Source organism: Varroa destructor, unplaced genomic scaffold (assembly GCF_002443255.2).
Source record: "Varroa destructor unplaced genomic scaffold, Vdes_3.0 BEIS01000001.1, whole genome shotgun sequence".
NCBI classification, from domain to species: Eukaryota; Metazoa; Arthropoda; class Arachnida; order Mesostigmata; family Varroidae; genus Varroa; species Varroa destructor.
Window position 1 is genome coordinate 70,781,657 of NW_019211454.1, and position 15,186 is coordinate 70,796,842.

The 15,186-nt window shown below is 37.9% G+C and overlaps 1 long non-coding RNA gene across 2 annotated transcripts in view; it reads left to right on the plus strand.

Annotated features, from left to right (window-relative positions):
- Nucleotides 1-12,155, plus strand: part of LOC111243116 (uncharacterized) — a 62,917-nt gene extending 50,762 nt beyond the window's left edge. Inside the window, exons 7-10 of one of the 2 annotated variants that reach the window (XR_015319161.1) lie at nt 794-3,248; nt 9,647-9,893; nt 10,696-10,786; nt 11,870-12,155. This is a non-coding gene — a long non-coding RNA (uncharacterized LOC111243116). Of the gene's footprint in view, nt 1-793; nt 3,249-9,646; nt 9,894-10,695; nt 11,662-11,869 lie in introns of those variants that run through there. The other variant, XR_002670310.2, reaches the window with a different exon arrangement.
- Nucleotides 12,156-15,186: the final 3,031 nt, after the last annotated feature.

Genomic DNA, 15,186 nt, shown 5'->3' on the forward strand with positions numbered 1-15,186 from the left:
TTACATATAATATAAGCTTATATGTACGCACTGCTACACTTCTACAGTGTGACCAAAGTATCCGAGAACATAGATTATATGTGTGTAGTTGTTATATACCACCCACCTGTTGTTGATGTCGTCGCTGTTTCCATCAACAAACAATTACAACCTATTGATAATTATGTACTCTGTTATTATTTCTTGCTGGCCTGCGTAGCCGGCACGAGTGTCGCCGTTGATGACTTCTTTCTTTTTTAAGCCGACGACTTCACTAAAAGCCAATTGATAGGATTCATTGTAACACTGAGTGTAGTCAGTCTGTCTACTGGAATTTTCTTTCTATTTTCGTTTATGTCTCGATAAATTCGTTTACTTCGATTGATAACTTTGTTCGGTTGACATGTGAGATACTATATGCGACAGCGTTTTTATGTTTATATCACTGATAGTGTACAATTGCTTATCTCTAGGTGTTTGCTAATGTACGCACGCATCAATCGACGTCCGCCGCTCCTGCTAGACATCTGCTATAACAGATCCAATGTCTTTTTCACAGTATCATTAACAACAACTGCTATTTGTTATCTAGGGTAACGGGGGGGGGTATCTATTGATAAAAAAATCGGTCATAAACTTTGCGTGATGATGCGTAAATGGCGGATTTTTTTTACAAGATAAGTTATGTCATCTAGATAGCTCTCATTCAAGTTGTTGGCAGTACCTGTAAGTAGGAACTCTTTCTTGAATCATGTAAAAATCAAAACAAATACGTTGTTAAACTATTCGAGTCCGTCCTAAATTTTTCCCACAGGATTCGATACCTAGCAAAATGCGTGAAGATATTCAAAAATAGATCAGTCCTGAAGTTCTCGCTCTGCTGCCAAAGCTGATGGTGGACTCTTAAGGTAAGCTTAGTCATAAGCACACAATGAACTTTATTGAAATTAGTTGTATTTAGCAACGCTTGGCTAGTTTTATTTTCGATGGATGGCTACCGGAAGGAATCTAGTATATTCTGAAGGCTAAAAGGCAGGCACGAAAACGTTTGACTCCTAACAGTATCTTTTTGAAGCGTGTACTGGAATCCGACCATATTGTCAATAGAGTCTGAGCGCTAACGTCATTTTTGAACTCGGGAGTTCCATATGTCACCCAGATATTCCGAAAACCTCAATCTCTTCGAAACTTGTCTTCTGCTATACGTCAAACGTCGCGCTTCGATAGATGACTAAACAAAAATGTTAGAGGTGCTATATATTTGCTAGATTATATGTTTTCAGCCGAATTTTATTTTATGCAAATATGCGTACCAAATGAAAATTAAGTGTCTTGTACGGTCTATGCTTCTCGAAGTTCTTCATGATCTTTAGAAATTCGCCAGTGCAACTGTATCTTAGATGCAGAATCCGACACGGCGTTTACGTGCACGATCGTGCTTAGTATACATCTCTGCTGTTACTATAATATTTCATTCGATATACTTACGTGTTACCTGTGGAGTTATTTAGATTTCAATGCTTTTATAATTTTAGATATTATTGGGGTAGAATAACCAGTGTACGATGTAAGGTATCCGTGCTTTACACTTAATTCGTATATACATGTCTATTCTTCCCAGCCGTGATACTCACAAGAATCTAGAACTGCAACTATTTAATAAATACCATAGATATATCGACTAGACTTGAACGTGGCCAAATATTTTGATATTTTTTATAGCAACAAAACTATTTCAAACCACACCTTCCCAATAAATGATAGTTATATAAACGTAAATAAATACGGGCGGGCTGATAGGCACTATTTTATACTAACTCGTATAAAGTATACTTGGAAATAATAATCAAGATCGTCATGATTGTTATAATTGTGCTTATATAGTGATAACACTAATTACTTGTCAACAGCCATAACGAATGTTAATTAAGCCCCCGGCAGCAGGGAATCCAACCGAAAACAGTACGCTTTGCGGAGCTAACTCATACAGGCAAAAACACGCCACACGATGCCCTCATCCCGTACACGAACGACATATGTTAGTTTATTGCAAAGTATTTATTTGCAGGGATCGTAGTCCCAGTGCTGCGTACTGCAATGAATATCCAAAAAGGCAGATAGGCTGCCAGGCAGGACAACGAGAGAGACAGCTCTTTCCTTTCACTGTTTTGCCTTTATCTATTCGATCCGCTGGTGCTAGATATCGCACGGCCGGTCGGTACCCCGCCTCCTTATTTGAGAGGGCCAAAAGTACCTTTGCTGTCGGCACAGTCGAATGTCATATGGCCGACTTTGGCCACCGCGTAACCTTTGAGTAGATCCCCTTTCTTGTTGATCTATGTGTTTATATATAATATGACTTTAGTTGTCTATAGTTTCGCATCGATATTGCTATTGATATCGTAAACTGCCACTGCAAATGGTGCTAATGGTAATGCTAGTTGCGTACAGCCTGTTCCCGCATTTCCAGAATATGATTACGCCGTTGCCCTTACAGTCGACAGTATCAGTGCGCGTAAATAGGCATTGCTTAACACGGCTGTAGAGCTGGCTGCTTTTATATCGGTACAATTTAACTCATTCGGGCAAATTAATTGTGTGCACCAAAATCAGGCCAAGCAGCTCCCCGGTGGCTACTGGGAACCCATCAGGGGCCAGAAGACCGACTATGCGCCACGAATATAGAAGCTTAAGGCTAACAATGGTGTTAGGAAAACCGAGTCATGGTGTAAATAATGTGGTCAGCAGGTGTCAAGAAGCTGTCGTTATTTTAGCCTGCCTCGTAGGAACAACAACATCGCCGATTAAGGCAATAGGCGGACGGGACAGAAACAGCACTGGCTGTTCGTATAATACCAGTCCAGTTTATACAACCGCAGCTTCGAATACTATTAACTTTTCGGGGCAACTACCGAGGCTATTTGCGATTTCTCACCGTCCAGAATTGACACACGACAGAGCAAAATGGCATTTTATCAAGATAAGGTGACGAGGGCGGTTATATCAGCAGCGTCGACGGCGACGGTGAAGCCAATGTCGACTGAAGCGTATTCGTACTTATCATTAGCGCGTAATAGTATAAATCCATACACTAAATATGTTACCGGGCCCATTTTGAAACGGTGATGGAACATTGAGGAGCTTTTTGCTTTGATTGACTTTTGCTACTGCTGCTGCTGCTGTCCAATCGCAGTTCCTATAGTGCTATTATACTTACCACCATTGTTAAACGACGTTATTCAACTGCCGGACGATCCTTTATAGTTCAAGTAAGGGAAAATAATATGTTCACAGTAGTTTCTTCCTGGCTAGGCTTCTAACTGATTTATAAATAACATGCCTACGTTATACACTAAAACAAGGCTTTTTAAATGTAATTATCTACAGTACAATACGTATCTTATTTTTCAGGAAGGAATGGTGCCTTAGTATTGCGTTTAAGCGATTTTAGGTAGCAAAATACAAATAGCTCAATTACAAAAAAAAGGACGATTCATCAATCTGAATATCGGCCTACAGACTTCCCTGAAATTTTGTACTACTTTTTGTCTTAAGCACGCACCATGTGAAGATATCAAAAGTGCCTACTATAATTAATGTGTTAGACTCCCTATTTTATGTTTAGATGTATATTAATAACTTAACGTTTTTTTTACGTGAATTGACGGTTTTGTTGCTCGCGTTATGTATTCTATCCAAGCTATTGCGCTAAGACACCGCGTGGCATATGGCGGATATATCAATCAAATGCCAATTAATCAGCTTTTAGTGAAACTTATCCGGCCGTTTGTTTCATAACAATCAATCCATAGCGGAATTGTCGATTCCGTCCTAAGAATACACGCCCTTTCTTAGTTCAATCTTTCATAGGACAAACAATTGAAACTGGCTATGAAGGACAGTAATTTTTAGTAGTGAGAAGGATAGTAAAGGAAAGTTGATTGAGCTTATTGATTTAACTACTACGCCTGAACAGGTTATCCTTAAGACGACTATAGACGAAATGTAGTCCCAAGATAGATCACATGTAACAGTCACACTATACAGATGCCGTGGAACTCTGTTTGTCCAACCGAATCACTTCCGGCTCATTGACACTTCCTTTCTAAATTGTTTTCATAGGAAGTTACAGATTTTAAGTTGTACCACTTTACCAAACAACTTTCTCGCATTATCGAATCAAATCGATTCGATAGGCTCAGTGAAAGACCGGTAAAAATATATAAAACATTTATTATCAATTTCACTTTATACTATAATAGTTAATAATGCTATATTAAATTGATTAACTAATATAATGGACCATAGCTTACGCTACAATAATAAGTGAAAGGTCTGTCCGGCCTTGCCGTTACGGCCAAACAGTCACTAGTGTTCCTCCTCTGTGTAGGCCTACTAACTCATATAAAGAGATATTCCAACGAGTCGCGTTGAATATCTATCTGATGCAGAACTACCGTTCTTCTTATTGTTGATACTGATAACGATATTATCTTCGACAGTCCAATAGTCGAATGATTGATTGTGTTTGAAACGGAAACGTCAAATGTCATAAACAACGATTACCTTGAATCAGTGCTTATGGCATTATTTATATACATACCGAAATCTACTGCTTAAGCGTTTAAAGTTCTTCCTTCAAAACCAGAATGCGTCAACAAGTCCGTGTATACAAGGTATCTATACGCTCCTATGGGATATCTATTGCATAAAAATGAGCAACGCGTGGCTCGAGACGCAGTTATTGAGCTCAAAGGAGAAACAATAATAATAACAATAAGGCGTTATACAGCATCTTCATTTCTTGGTGGGATATTTTCCTAGCGTATTTTCATCGACTGTTCTCCACCATGTCTGACATGGCTGGGAAATGCCACCTCTAATGATTTTCCTGGTGACACTTGTGCCGTTTGTCCTGACATCGATGGCGTAGGACCTGAATAATTGTTCTCTACGTATCTAAGAGCTACGCCCTTGGTCGCATAAATCATTTGTGTTAACAAGATTTGCTTAGTAACGATATAATAATGCTTCCATAATAAGCAAATTTGTATATCATATGAGATTTGTACGCAGCTGCTTTATATTGTGCACTCAATCGTTACTTAATACACGGACAGAAATTAATCATTTGTATTGAACAAAGCGCCGTAGCCAATAAATAGAATAAATAATAGAAAATAACATTTACTTTAGCGTCTTCAAAGTCTACGCCTATATTTGGTTATTACATGTAAGCGTCATAATACTTTAGCTCAGATACCTCTAATTGTTCTATAGTACGGCTTCAAAGTACGACTGCCTAAAGAGAATATGATACGTACTGCATGAATTGTTTATAGCTTGATCGGTAATGTGTTAGTCCTATGATTGTGTACACAGCGGAAAAATTTTCGCCTTAAAAGAGAGAGAAATCAAAATGGCGTCCATTGCCGAATAGCGTACGCCGCATCTCTGACACCATAATAATAAACACTTCTGAGACGAAGGCCCATTTTTCCTTTCGTTTGCATTGCAATAATGATGATAATAACGTCAGTCATTACGGTTTTAAATAATGCAAGTTGTCGTCTGAAGCTTTAATGCGTCCAACGCGCGCTATTTTAAATACATCGTTATACGAAATATCGATACTGAGTGTTCGTATATTAGTCTACATGAATTTGAATAGTAGCGTAATCTATAGCCCAATTGTATCTGATGTAGAGACGCCCAACTAATAAAGCGCTGAATACAGCTTCTTTCTAACATATGAAGTTGCAAAAACAAATGCTTTCTTAAAGATACTTGGCTTAAAAATTCCATTATTTTGGATTATGTATAGTGCAAAATTATTTTGATAAAACGAGAGCCCGGCAGAGTGAATCAATCGGAAAGAAATTGGTACACAAAGTAAACATTTATAGAGGAACATTGAGTAATGCGATAAAAATCATTGCAAGCGTCGATAATGTTTTAACGTACCTAATACATGATCGTTTTTCTATTTATGTTAAATATTTTACTGAAGGCATGACAGCTGACCAACAGTGTGTCGAATAATTAGTCGTTCCTTTTATACATCTGTACATACCTGCGTTCACCTGTGTTTTAAATTTGTATGTATAAGTACGCACGAAAATTTATATGTATGCATTTTAACTATGTTAGTCTTACAGGTTGTTGTATATGTTACACTATGTATTAGTGCACTGCGCTATCTATCTTTACAGATTCCAGGATGGGGTCGCGGCGGCCTCGTTTATCTTCAAAGCAAGCGCCGAATTAAATTCTGTGCAGTAATTAACCCTTCCCTACGTTAGAACGCGTTCCCTGTTACATTTACCTCATGAAAAACATTTTCGGTTTCGGCAGAAGTTCTGCGGGTTACGATTTGTTTATTTAGAAAAGCTTTCAGATATATTGTGGATACGACGAAATCTACGTAAGGTGCCTAAATAAGGAATACATTGTTATACGGCGGTTACAAATTATTAACATAGTGGCTTCTTTTCTCTTGTTATTAAAGAATATAATGCGCCTCTAGTATGTTGGATCGATGAGTGTAGAATACAAGATAATTAGAACTTTTTCATAAGCATGCTTCTTTTATTTTCAATCAATGGAAGTCTGTGGTGTGAAAGCCGAAAAGTTTGGGAAAGCAATCTTGACATCATTTTAAGATCTGTATAATTTTCTAGTTGAGCAAAATTTTCAGGAAAATCAAATCTGTGGAGCAAGTTTTGGTGAGTATAATAAGTAATAGAGAGTTTTCAACTATAGCTCATGCATTCTTGCCGCCGTGATTCTTACAGGACAACGCTGAGGGTTTTTGTACCATGAGAGTTGTTTGACTCTGTTTAGTAATTTTAGCGGTTTACTGTATAGGTCGTCCATTGTCTCCTCCGAGAGAGAACACTTCAGCCTTAAATGACAAACAAAGAGCTCACAGATCGGTACGTATGAGCACCTGCACTAGACGGCCCAAAAGACACTGTAAAATATTCCAGCTGTAGAATTGCAACCTATAGCGATGATTATGGGAAATCCGTTTTTATCAAGCGTGTCTGTTTAATACACGAATCGATTGTTTTCATAGCGTAAAAAAGAACCAGGCATCTCCACGTCTTCTACTTTAATCTTCGCTCAAATCATGTCGCACTCGCTCGGTCAATTTTCCGCCTTATTAATTTTTCCGAGGTGAGCTAGTATGGAAATCTTAGATAGATTAAACCTGAATGCTAATCCCCGTAAAACATAGCTTTGAACATTTGTTTTTTATTTTTGCATAGAATGTTCCACAAGATTTATCTTCGAGTTCAAAATTTCGTTTCTAGCACTTTTCTAAATCAACAACTCACGGCCTTTCTAATAGAAGATCGGTAGTAGAAGAGAAAAAGAGAACGGTGATAAGGCGAAACTGTATTCATCGTTATAGCTTCAAAATGGAATCAATATTCGAAAACTACTTCAATTTTCTGTTTTTCCACGACTCACAGGAATCACCCGCGTAAAGTCTAAATAATCATATCCAAGTTAACAGTTTCAAGTTCCAGAGAATACAGGCGACTCTCCAAAACACGTAAAATCATCTTAAATTGTTCCATCGTTACAAACAACACCATTTTTAATTAGGGCTGTAATTTCTTTTACATTGTTTGTGTGTAATAATTATCTTTCTTCACGCAGGTTGTGTAGTATGGGATTGATCTGACATAGCGTTATTTTGTAACATATGCAAGTAGCACCAGATCGAAACTTAGTCGGCGAGGTATGAAGAGTTGCTACATTTTTGATGCTTTCCCATTAAATTGACGCCTCTAATCAATATAAATTGTTGGTAGGGAGAAGTTGTTTCATATGTTATTAAATGGAGTTGAAAGTGTTAAAGAGAATTCCCACCAGCGGAAAACGATAGCAAACAATTCTACAGATTTCGCTACGTAAAGAAATTTAATCGGAAATCAGCTAACAACAAAAAAAAAAAGCTTTATAGATTTAGATTTTATGAAATTGTGGGGTTAGTGAGCATTGTCATTTAAAACAGTACCCGATAATTGCTATACCCAAAAAGCTTGTTTAGAAGTGCGCTTCGTGCCTTCCCCAAAAACTTTCATACTGAAATTCCACAATTGGTTAACGAATTCTAACTCTATTTAAAAAAAAATTAACCTTCGTTAATTCAACTCACAAGAAATACTTCAGGGAAAATCGCTATGTGGATCATTTGTGGGCTCAAGTCGAGCCGCATTAGTAACCTTCATCAAAGGTTTTTTCAAAGGATAATGTGGTTGTTATTTTACTTTCGCGTGCACAAATGGCACGCTTGATCATCTTATAATTTCCGTTTTCTAAGTGGCTTTTTCCATTTCTCAACCCGTTTTTGATTACACGATGTAGCCAGGCGGTCGGCTGCACCGACCTACTTGATGATATTCTTTCGTCTACACATGCAATCATATAGTATCATCAAATTATTTGCTGATGTCAAAGAAATCCAATTCGCATTTTAAATAATATCTAAGCGGTTGTACAAGTACAAACCGTCGGACGATGAGATAGCCCAGAAATTCTCAACGGCTGTCGAAGCAGTCGTTATGAACCCACCTTTGTCTACTTGAAAACGGAAATAATTCTTACAAACGACAGGAGGGTGCTTCGGACGATATGGGAGATACAATGAATAAATAAATACTGGTCTGTCGGCAAACACAATTAATAGTGTTATACGCAATAGGTCATCAAACAATGAAGATGTTCGAGGTTATCATAAGTCAATACTTCGGTAACAGTTGTTAGAAGAAACAAGCAAATAAAAAGAATGGCGTTGTAAACAAAAAAAAATAAACAAAAAAAATCATTCTTTACCTATCGGAAGCTAGATTTAGACGTCTTCCATTCGGGAGCGCACTCCATTAGATTCATTGAGTTCGTCAGGCATTGCTTTGACGCGCATTTAAATTAGAACAACTGTTAAACGGATAAATACGTCTCCTCCGTAAGTAAAGGTCACACCGTACTCAGAATAGATGTCCTGGTTTGTATGCAGCACCTTTTGACGTCGACAAGGCTTGTGTGCCGCAAATGTACTCCATTTTCATCCGATTCAAGATAACATTTTCGCCAAATGCTGTCAACATCTGACCAAAAAGTTAGAGCAAAAAAGAACACTTCAACATAGGATAATGCTTAATCATGAGTAAAAGAAGACACAACAAAAAGGGGAAGTTGTTGAAGAAGCACCCACTACATGTGCTCCGATTGATTTCAATTACCCGGTAGCAGGCTTATCAGAAAAGCGAAATAAATAATAAATTTACTTGAGGGCAGAATACTTACTGTCTTTAAACACCTACCTTCGAAAAGGACTCAAAACAAAGCAGAAGTTTCCAAATCGATCGGGAACCCGATCGTCAGCAAAATATTCGGAGCACCACTCGAGAAACAGCTGTTACCGAATGCTGATGTAACAGAGCTCGCACTACTAGAAGGAGCCATATATTCGAAATGCGTAAATATTTTAAAATATAATAGTTTTGTCGAATCGAAACTCTTAATAATGATTCGATCAATGGAACTCAATGAGTCCATTCACACACAGAACCGTAACTACCAACGTCACCAGGTCCTCCATTGGCTTAAAGATTTTAACGTTCGCTGAAAAATGATTGTGTGTACACATTAAAAGGCACGCCTTCAGGGACAGCAAGGACAATACGCAGTTATCTTATCTTCCTAAATGAATCCTGTTTAGCCACTTGGGGCATCTAATCATCAACAGTCAGCCCGACGCGAATCCTTTCAGCGTGCCCAAGACTTTCCGGTGCGTATTTCGAACGAGATCCGCCTTGTGCAATTTGTCCGCGATACAGCTGATTAACTAGAACTTACTCATATCTTCACTGACACATCTATAGTTCTCAGCAATGCGAAAGGTCAGTCAGGAATATTTCTATTTCTATAAATGCTAAATTTCTTTTATGCTAAGAACGACACGTTTCAAATCACAAAAGAAAGACTAAATATTTTAATATTTTTTACTTTATTACGTGTTTAAGGACGAACGAACAGTGTCGTAGTTGACGTATACTATTCACAAATAGCAGAAGCTGTATATGCAGAAGAGATCACGATAGAAGAAAGAAATAATAGGGAGCATGAAGAGAAGGAAGCCAGTTAATATAAATAACACTTTGTATGACTTAAGATCGAATTAAACAGATTAATAGGTCATCCTTCAATATTATCATTACAGACTAGATAAAAAGTGCCTCAAAAATTATGAGTTTTATATCTGCAGCTACGCAAATTATTGTTATTTTCGTAGTGGCGGTGGCTATAGGCCGGAGCATGGCCGTAGGTTGCTACCGGCCTGACAGCCACCTTTGCCAGAGCTGGCACGCTTTTTATGGCAATCGGCTAAACGCGGTAGTACGCAGCAACTGGAACTGACTGGACAGTTCCAGCCTCGTTAATCCGACCTACTCAATGTGGCGGTAATGCCCTCAGCATTAGTGAACGAGTAGGATTCATTTTTGTTGTTGCGGGCATCGGACACCTCATGACGATACTGCTTGGTACTGTATTTATCTACTCGTAAGGCTGAGGAGGGTAGGCAATGGCCTTAGCCACAACGAAACAGTAGCAAAAATCTTGGCGGCAGGAGCATGGGCCAAAGGGCCGACGTGACCATACATGTCAGATGAAGCGCTAATCCTTTTTTCGTCATATTCATAGGAGAAGAAGGTATCAAGGCGAGGTACGACACAAACCGCAGCAACGGTGGCCGAAACGATGGCAGCATAATGGTAGAAAAAAATTGATCTAGGTTAGATTATTATCTGAAGTACGTAACAAAGAATTCATTTTACAACACCCCATTAACTTGAGAATTAAACGCATGTGTGGTTATCAATACTTATTTACGGCTGTGCGCATCTCCGCTGACAACATAGCTACGCTTTTTTTAAATCGGAAATTATAATGCAGAGTATAAGCAATATAAACGTATTCGGTTCTGTATCGTTATTTAATTCTCTATGGTGTAACGGCAGCAGGGGTACCTTAGCGAACATTGTACGTGGACAGTTTTACATCAGATCTGTCAACTTTCTTCATATATGTTTGCGAAGCTGGTTATCCCCCCAATACGTTTCTGGTAGGTGTAGTCCCTCAATACCCTAACATAATATCCCATAACCGTTAAGTAGTAGACTTTCGCTTGTCCCTAATATTTATGGAACATCCCGTGTCCTGAAATGATCATTATTGTCTATTGATGGCTAATGGCTGGACATGATAGTACGCGTGATTGCATCAATTTACCCTTCATAAAAGTCAGCCTTCATTCCGAACCATTTCCCGGAACACGTCGTAAAATATAACTGTGTTTAACAATGTTGTTGAAAGGTATTTTCATAGTCACGATCTTATGATTGTAAGTTCACATTCTCATTACACTGATACAGCCGCGGATTTGGGTTTTTTTAGAGAAAAAAACAAAAAAAAAAAAGCATTTTTTAGTGAACTCTTTGTTGCCGAAAAGAATGAATTACGAGATTCGTTAAAATAGATTTTTTAAATAACATGTGTGTATAAGTATATTTAATTTAAATTTTAATTTTAATTTAAATTAAATTCTTTTTTTTTTTCAGTAAGGACATATTCGATACTTGCCACGACAGTTCCGTACTCAAAATATTTAAGAATCGGGGTACAAGTTTGTTTCGATTAAGTATTACTTTTTTACATTTAAGAAGAAAGCGTAAGAATCGAAAGGGCTAGTAGTCAAAAAATAAAGGTGACCTACATATCTTAATTATATTATAGGTCTAGTCGAACGTTACGGAACGCGATTTACAGAAAAATTATAATAATGAGACCTAACAAAAATTTTTCTACTGTATTTCAGGAATCTACAGGGCAGATATGATTATACCCAAATTCGCCTGTTAATACTTTAAAGGAACACAAAAGTCTGTTATTTTCGGTTCGCATCCGATCTAGGGCCGATTTTTGATGATTACATGTTGTTCCAAGCCGCTTTATGACGAGCAATAAACAGATCTTCTGTTTGCGGCATGGACCGTCTACTCGTTGTGTCTTTATATAGTTATGTGCACACCTATGTAACTTTCAGATGATAACAGGGTTCTACTTGCTGTTGACAACTGCATCATGGAGAAGAAAGCTCGCTTTCTATGACGTTAATATAACTCGGCAGCTGCCGATCGTCGATACTTTAACAAGTAATTGTCATCTAATTTCAATTCAGGCTTTTCACTTCTACGCTAGGGTATCTGCAAATTTATCTAAATACTTTTCTTAAGATTATAAAATCGGTAGCGACATTAACAGCAGACGTTTTCTCTCGTCAATACAATGTTCGGTCATTACAGTCTTTCCACACATCCCGTTGGATGGAAACCCGTTCTAAGGACTCTGCAACTAACTAAAAAGATAGAAAAGTGTATTTCCAAGGATCCGATACGCACTTTGCCGACCAACTGTAATCCAATAGTTTGATTACTTCGTAAAAATTTCAAACAGAAAAAGGTTTTTTTCTTTCTTATGCAGTGGCCTTTCAAGAATAAGGGTGTTTTTTGTTTCTATCTCCTTCGGACACGGAGCAGTCGCAGAGTGTGTTCTACTATTCGGTCACAAGAAAATGTTTGGCTTTTTTTATTTGTTGTAAAAATCGGTCGTAGAAACGCCCTTCGGCTACCCGAGATTTAGAAATGGCTACCACTATAAGTAAAACGGTATTTATAATAAGTGTCCATGTTCGAAGCATTGCGCTAGTAGTTAAGGGGACATCATGTTTCCCAGCAAGGTGACAGAGTGCAAACCCGGCTGAGCATGTGATCGTGTTGTATTGGTTGCCTTCTGCCCAGATATTAACCCTGGGTTACTACGTATCAGACGTTATTACGCTACACGTTAACGAATCTCGATACGCTAACGTCGGTTCTCTTATCGTCGTTTTTAAAACCGTGTTGAAAAATATGGACAGGGATATTCAAAGACGTGTCTGCCAACGGCTTAGACTCTAGAATTAAAGGCCCGAATGCAGCCTTTAAATAACCAAAAAAATGAAAAATCGCAGTGAATCTTTGCAGACTTTCTTATTGTATTTAATTGAATTTTCCAAAGAATGGCCTAAGAACCTACCGTCCCTTCCAATGATAAAACGAGTAACAATTGCGAATGTCAAAATACTGGTACCTAGCACTGCATCATCACTAAAATGTTGCTAAGGACAAATTCAATTGACGGATATCAGCGAGTTATTGCTGATGATAGATTTAGATCGTATTATATGTATTGACTTTAGTGCTACAACAAAAAAAAACAAACATGTACACATTTAAAACGCCTTTCGAAAATTGCTAATAACTTATTCCTTCTTTCGTGATAAAAGAGCTCGACGCGCAGCGTCTAAGTAGCTGAGCGGGATCATCATATTAAATATACTTTAAACGTAATTCTTTTTAATATTGGTGTGTTTTAACGCACTGAATACAAATTCGTTTCGACAAAAACAAAATCCTAGCAGATCGAATAACGAACTAAATAGGGAGTTTTGTTTTTGTGCAATTGGCGATTGCCTATCCAGCCATTCGTTAAGCGGCGTCACGATCAGGTACTGTGTAAAAACAATGGGTTATCAAGCATTATTTATTATTATTATTATTATTATATAGTATATATATTACATAGTATACGACACTGGCGCACACAGGTGCCTTACCATTTTGCCAAAGTTTGCACTTATCATTTGAGCGAACTTTTCTACCCATAAATGTAATTAACTCTATTCTAAAATAATAAAATAAAAAAAAGGCAGTACCTAATATCCATATTTTTGCAATATTGAAAAAAGCGTATTATTAATAAAGGCAAATAAATCCAAGGCACTATAGTTGAATGTAGTATGATAAATTGTATTGCACTGTGAGAAGAATTGAGCAATCGTCTAATAATAAATAAATAAGCGGGCACCAAAATTATGGTTGATGCCTCCAGGAGTTCAGCCATTTATCACAGTTCAGCACATTCAAACATTCAATAAGTTACTATTAGTTGTACTATATAAATATTATAGGCATAAAAATAACCAAAATTCTCTAAGTAAGTTCAGTTTAATAGGCAACGTTCATTGGTTGCATGGGGCGTAACATGATTCATTCGTCCTGCTTGGAACATACATTCTGTAAACGAGACGTCCTTAATAGTTGAGTGAGTCAGATAGCCTTTTATGAGTGCATCTCAAGTCGTACCTTTGTTCCACAGAGCTGTCAAACGTCGTGGGCAAATACCACTGAGAAAATGTCACGTCTGGACGGGACGGTCACATTTTGTCATGAACTATAGATCAGCTAAATGGCAAGATCAGGCACGATTCGCTTTCATTCATAGAACACAAATGATAACTATCGTTGATAGGAACTATGGATAAGCTCATTGTTCCTTTCTATTTAGTTATCAGTTACTGATTAGATATTGAATGTTAAGTAAAATTAAGGGAAAGCTGTTGCCAAATCAGGAAGCACGTTAAAGAGGATGACTGATAATGAAGGACATCCGTGGTAGCAAGCAAAGTCGAACTGGACGTCGGCTGTATTTGGCGATTTGGCCTATTTGTGATAGGCTTATCTTTTTGTCAGTTATATCAATACAATATATAAAACCAATGAAAAAATATACCTAAAAAGAGACGTGTGGCATGACAGCTCACCATACGACGTATTTGCAGAAACGATTTTATGCTGCTAATAAAGAACTGTCGTATGTAATTTCTCTACCTGTAACATCTCGACATACATCGATTATGGGATCTGCTTGCCCACGAATAGCCCTCTTTAGAGCATTAGTCCGTTATCACACGGACTTAGAACACGGCGTTAATCAACGTTGATGCTGTCATCAAGTAACCCAATTGCCGTGTCAGCGGTCCATGAGTCTCTTGAGAAACATCGGGACAGCGAGCCTGCCTAACTTACTATTCATTGTTTCATTTTCGGGGAGTATTTTATGGCAGCAAATGTCATTGCAAGTATTTTTATCACCCGATCTCCAGGCCTGCTCGACGTGCCACCACATGGATTTCTTTCCAGGGCGATGCCGTTCTCTCGCCTGGTTCGTCTCCAGTTGGCAGTAGAGTCTGAGCCGGATATACTTCAAGTGGGTTTTTTTTTGTTGATCAGAGTCGTACAGATTGTACATAGA